Consider the following 6,000-nt stretch of genomic DNA (forward strand, 5'->3'; position numbering starts at 1 on the left):
ACTCCCCAAGAGCTCGTCTTAAAAGAACAGGATAAAATCCTCACAGCTCCTACAAGGGTATGGGGACCATTGCCTGAGGGCTCTGTTGGATTGATTTCAGGAAGGTCTAGCAGTACCACTAAAGGGAGTTTAGTACAGCCTGGAGTAACTGATTCTGATTATCAGGGAGAAATCAAAATTATGATCGAAGTCTTTGAATATCATGTCATTCCTGCCCAAACTTGTATAGCCCTGATGTGAACCCCAGCTCATGGGGTCCGCCACATTGTGGACGAGACTACAGAAATTCACATGGACTACCGAGTCATTTGGAGGAAAAGGGATGGCTAGGCTTCTCTCTCAAGAGGAGAAAAACTCGGAGCACCTTGGTCACTCTCTCAAGGGAAGAACGCCCCGACTCTTGCCTTGACAAGCTTTTATTGGGTTCAGTTTGCACAGGAATAAAGCTCATCAATCATTGTCAGGCAGAAATGGTTAAACAATAGATAACATTCAAAGAACTCTGAGGGCTTATTCTGAGTCAGGGTCAGATAGTTAAAGGGTCATAAAACTCTGGGGAACAAGCTCGCTTCGTCCGTGGTCTCATTATTTAAATTGAGGGTATTAGCAAAGTAGGTTTCATAGGATTTTATGCATTCTTTCTAAGGCCTGATCACCCTAGGGAACCCCCCCTTTCCAGCACAGGGCCATACCCACCTCCAGCATTGTTTCAGGCTTAAGGCATTGTTTCAGGCTTAAGTTAGGCAGGAAAAGTAAGGCAGCCAAGAGACTAGGAGACTTCTTGCAGACAGAATGAAGACTCAGGCTATGTCAAAGCTGAGGAGTGAGGGTCCATCACCCCCTTTTTTATAGACCCCCAAGTCCTTTCCTGGAAACCCCCATGATTGTGCTATCTTAGGTCATCCCTCCTTTGAGGAATCTTACCAGACATTGGCTAACCAATCAATCATTGGGGGCAAGGCAGGGTGAAGTAGAAGGAGCAGAGGTGGTGCCCCTGCCAGGGAGATAAGCTTTGTCTCTTTAGTGGCTTAGGGTCCCAAGGTCTCTCACTCAGCCTTAGCCATGGAGGGTTACAGCTTCTGAAACCAGGCAGGGCAGTTCCCAACATAGCCCAACTTTTTCTTCTTCCCTATATAGTGCCAAATACTCTAAATATTAAGAGAGAGGAAGGAGGCTTTGGTAGTACTAATAATTAATCAAAATAGAAATTAGCTTGCCCTCAGACAAATTATTACAAAACCTGTCAATTCTCAATATTCATCTGAAAGAGAAAATTAATAAGACTGCTATCTCCAAAGCAAGGACTATTTTTTATTGATGGCTCAGGAAAAACAGGGAAAGCCGCTATCACCTGGCAGGAAATGAAGAGTAGAAACACTGTATTTCTTATGGTCATGTTTCTACCCAACAGACCGAGCTCCCGGGAGCCATGGCTTTCCAACAGTGGCCCCATGAGCCCTTGAATCTAGTTTGTGACTCTGGTTATATTGCATATACTCTCCTTCACATAGACCAGATTCTCCTTAAGGGGTCCATTGACGCCTCCTATACTCAGCCTGTTTTTAACCTTGCAAACCTTGCTAGACAAAAGGAAACATATTCTGTTTGTTACTCATAAGCATTCCCATACAGGCCTCCCTGATCCTGTGTCTGAAGGCAATGCCCGAGGTGACACTCTAATGAGCATGGTAGATACCTTTCAAAAGGCTGTTGCCTCCCATCAGTTTTTTCATCAAAATAGTCACACACTTCACAAAGAGTTCAAACTCCCACATTCTCAAACCAAACAAATTATTAGAGAATGTCCAGAATTTCCAGGCCTTAGGTAAGTCATTGCCCTCTATTGAAAATTAATCCTAGAGACTTAGAGCCACAAATAATCTGGCAAACTGGTGTCACCCATCACCCCCCTTTTGGGAAGTCTAAATTTATTCATGTCTCTATTGATACTTTCTCTGGAGCATTACATGCTTCCGCCCTTATGGGCGAATCAGCTAAAAACATCCAGGCCCAGTGGCTTGAGGCTTTTAAAATCCCCTGGGCCATCTACAAGTTAAAACTGACAACAGATCGGGGTACACAGCTGCATCCACTCAAGGTTTTTTACAAAGATGGAGAATTCAACACAATGCAGGCATCCCTTGTAATCCCACAGGCCAAGCAATTGCTGAGTGTGCCCATCATACTTTTAAAACTCTTCTTAAAAAAACAAAATGGGGGGAGCTAGGAAACCTCTCCCAGAAATCTCATAATGTTGGCCATGTATACTTACAATTTTCTTAATTGCAATAATTCTTTTAATACACCAATCAAGAAACATTTCAGTCTACAAAAGGTAGATAATAAGGGGCCCTATCCCTTAGTGTTATACAGAGATCCTTTAGGAGAAGGAAAATAGGAGGGGCCACTTGAATTGTTAACATGGGGAAGAGGATATGCCTGTGTTTCAGTACCTACAGGCCCTTTGTGGCTACCTGCTAAAAGAGTGAAACCCCACTATGGGAGACCAACTCTACCAACCCTTGTGGACAACTCAGAATGAGAGGTTCCAGCATCTCGAGGACCTGATCAACCAGCTGCCCCAGATGGAAGATCCGATGTCGGATCTGAGCCTGTCACCAGAAGTGGGGGAAGCAGGCCACAGAGACCACTCTACCACCTGAACCCAAGGGGATAACATGGGGGGCCCTTAATAGCAGGGCTGAAGAGGTCATGAAGGATGTAGGGGTACAAGACACTCCTGGAAATCAATTTCTAGCCTATTTGTTAGTAGTGTCCTGGAATTCCATTAAAGGCGTGTTGATACTTTGTTCTGTTAGCTTGTTTTGGAGGCTTGGGTCTTGCTGCTGAAACTCAGCATATTTACCGGAGCCATATCCTCGATCCATCCATATTTAAACTCCACACCTGGTGGAATTCAGAGCCTCCTTTATCTAGCAATGATATCACCTGGACAGGAGGCACTTGGTTCTCACCAGACAGCCCTTTACAGGAAAAACGACATTGGTTGTCCATCCCTACAAATACCATCTATGTATTTGTCAGAACATTTGCCTGCCGTCAGAACACTTGCCTGCTTGTTTTTCCACACTGTCTGACACTCTGTGTTTACCTATAACTTTTAAATGGTATGCACATACCACTGACAGTAAGGAAGTTCAAGCTAACATCTCCCTCATTGGAGCCATAGGCTTTAAAGGAGAAAAGGATGGGGACAATAGTAACCCCCCCAGACGTACCCCTTTGTAAAATTAAGACAAAAACCACTGAGCCTGTCACTTGGTTGTTGTGTAGAGATCAACATCCCTTGCTCATTGATATTCCTAACACCCCATTAACAACTGAAAACTGGGGTGCCAAGTGGAAAGTGTATGCTAGTGTGGGTTCTACCACTGTCACTGCCAAACCTAATACTATATACTGGAGTATGGGATGGCAGGGTGGGGGAACTGGAGCTCCTATCATAAGAGTCAGGTCCCCGAACCACACTACCCCTTGGCATACTAATACTTGGAAAGTGGAACTCCCATTCGTAGAATGCCTTCTAGGACACCTTCAATATAAAAAGGAGGTGGGGACTGGAAGGGGTGTATATTTTATGGAGAATATTAGTAGTTCCTGGGTCACTGTATGTACTTCTCACCCCTATCTTTTTCTAGCCATCCCAGGGATGCCTCATTTAACCTATAATGATAACTTAAGATATTTAGTATCTATACTTCCCCTGACTCTATCTATGCCAGCTGTCTTACACACACTTATGTTACTCAACTCAATGTCACTATAGTTTTTGTAGTTTGCAGACAAACAGAAACGTGGCTGCCAGTTAATGTTACCCACAAATGGGAAGATCCAGGAGGCCTGGCCACCTTCATCTGTGTTCTCTCTCAAGTGAGGGTGCAGCGCTTCTTAGGCACTCTCATCACTTGTATTGCTTCTGCTATCGTTATAGCTGCCTCTGCTGCAGCGGCTGCCACTGCTCTGGCTGAAACTGTCCAGACTGCTCATGCTGTTGATGCCCTCCCCACCGATACAACTCAAGAAATGATCCAACAAACACGTATTGACCAGGAGATCCTTGCCAGGCTCTCAGCCATAGAGTCTGCAGTAATATGGCTGGGAGAATGGCAGGATGTTCTTGTCACTCACCAACAACTTGCTTGTGATCCAGGATTCTCTAAGCTGTGTGTTGTTGGGAAGCACCCTGCCTGGTTTCAGAAGCTGTAACCCCCCATGGCTAAGGCTGAGTGAGAGACCTTGGGACCCTAAGCCACTAAAGAGACAAAGCTTATCTGCCTGGCAGGGGCGCTGCCTCTGCCCCCTTTACTTTGCCCTGCTTGGCCCTGAGTGATGACCGGTTAGCCAATGACTGGTAAGATTCCTCAAAGGAGGGATGACCTAAGACAGGCATGGTCTCAAAGATGCCCTCAGGGAAGGACTTGGGGGGATATAGAGAAAGGGGGTGATGAACCCTTGCCCCTAGGCTTTGACATAGCCTGAGTCCTCATTCTGTCTGAGAGAAGTCTCCTAATCTCTTGGCTGCCTTACTTCCTCTGCCTGACTTGAGCCTGAAACAATGACAGAGGGCAGTGCAGCCCTGGGCAGGAATGGGTGGTTCCCCGTGTGATCAGGCCTAAGAAAGGATGCTTAAAATCCTGTGAAACCTGCTTTGCTAAGAAGGTCCTCAATTTTCTGATAAGGGTCCAAGCATGAAATGAGTTTGTTTCCCAAAGTTTCATAGCCCTTTAGTTAACTGACCCTGACTCAGAATAAGCCCTCATAGTTCTTTGTATGTTATGTATTGTTTGATCCTTACTGTCTGACAATGATTAATGAGCTTTATCTGTATTCCTGTGCAAATTCAACCCAATAAAAGCCCACTGAGGAAAAGGCTCCTAGCTCTTCTCCTTTGAGAGCTTGGCCACCTTTCCTCCCCAAGCTGATCATGTCTTGGTAGATCTATTCTCTTCCATGGTGGCCAGGGTGGGGGGGGGGGAGGGGCCCTGCGGGTGGTACTGCGGGCAGAGCTCCCCCACAGTGTGTCACTCCCCTGCAGTGGGACTCCAGTCAAACCAACATCGCTTTCGAGGGGCCTTTTTCTCTAATCTCAAAGGACAAATCAATCAACTCCAGCTTGAGCTGCACTAGCAGTTTCAGGATATTAAATGACTTACTGACCAAGAGGTCTTTCAGACCCTGCATTACAATTTACAATGGTTCAATCCAAAACCTTTGTTTGAAGGACTGAATTTGCATGTCTGGGTCATTGGGGCTATAGGATGCATCCCAATCATTGTGGTCTTTTGCGCCTTGAAATGCATATACAAATTGTTTTCCAGGGATTGCATATGGGAAGAGCAAGTACCAGTCTTCATTGGCCTTACTGCTGTGTCCACAATAACAAACAAAAAAGGGGGGATGCTGGGGACTGCTCTGTGGTTTTGTGATTGTAGCCCCAAGAGACAAGCTCTGAAAAGGGCTGGTAAGTCTCCCTGGAAAACCAGGTCATAATGCAGGTGGCAGTCATGACTTGATTCTAACACTGAGGGTCCTGCGAGAATCAGTCCTGAAATTTACACTTTTGTCCTCTGAAGCCAGCTCTGCTCAGTGCTCAGTGATAAGCCGTGTCAGTAAAACCCAGATGTTTGAGTTCAAGGCAGAAGGAGTGAAACTCCCTACTTCATGATATACACCTTTACAACCACCTGGTGCCTGTATGGCTCACAGACCCCAACCTGAAAAGATTTCTGTGTTTCTTCCATTGTTACCTATAGATAGTGTTAGTTTTTTAAGACTACAGCCTGTTGGACATTGATTGATAAGCTATGCACATGTGCTGTATCCCCCTGCACTTCCCAAACCTGACAAAAGCCATGTAGGAGAAGGGCTCGGGGCATTCTCCACTAGAAGAAACTGCTACCCCTTTTCCTGCCAGAGCAACAGATGACTCTTTATTTCTATCTGCAGCAGCCCTGGGGAGCCTCGCTGGCCAAAGTTCCG

Source organism: Phyllostomus discolor, chromosome 13 (genome assembly GCF_004126475.2).
Source record: "Phyllostomus discolor isolate MPI-MPIP mPhyDis1 chromosome 13, mPhyDis1.pri.v3, whole genome shotgun sequence".
In the NCBI taxonomy this organism is placed as follows: Eukaryota; Metazoa; Chordata; class Mammalia; order Chiroptera; family Phyllostomidae; genus Phyllostomus; species Phyllostomus discolor.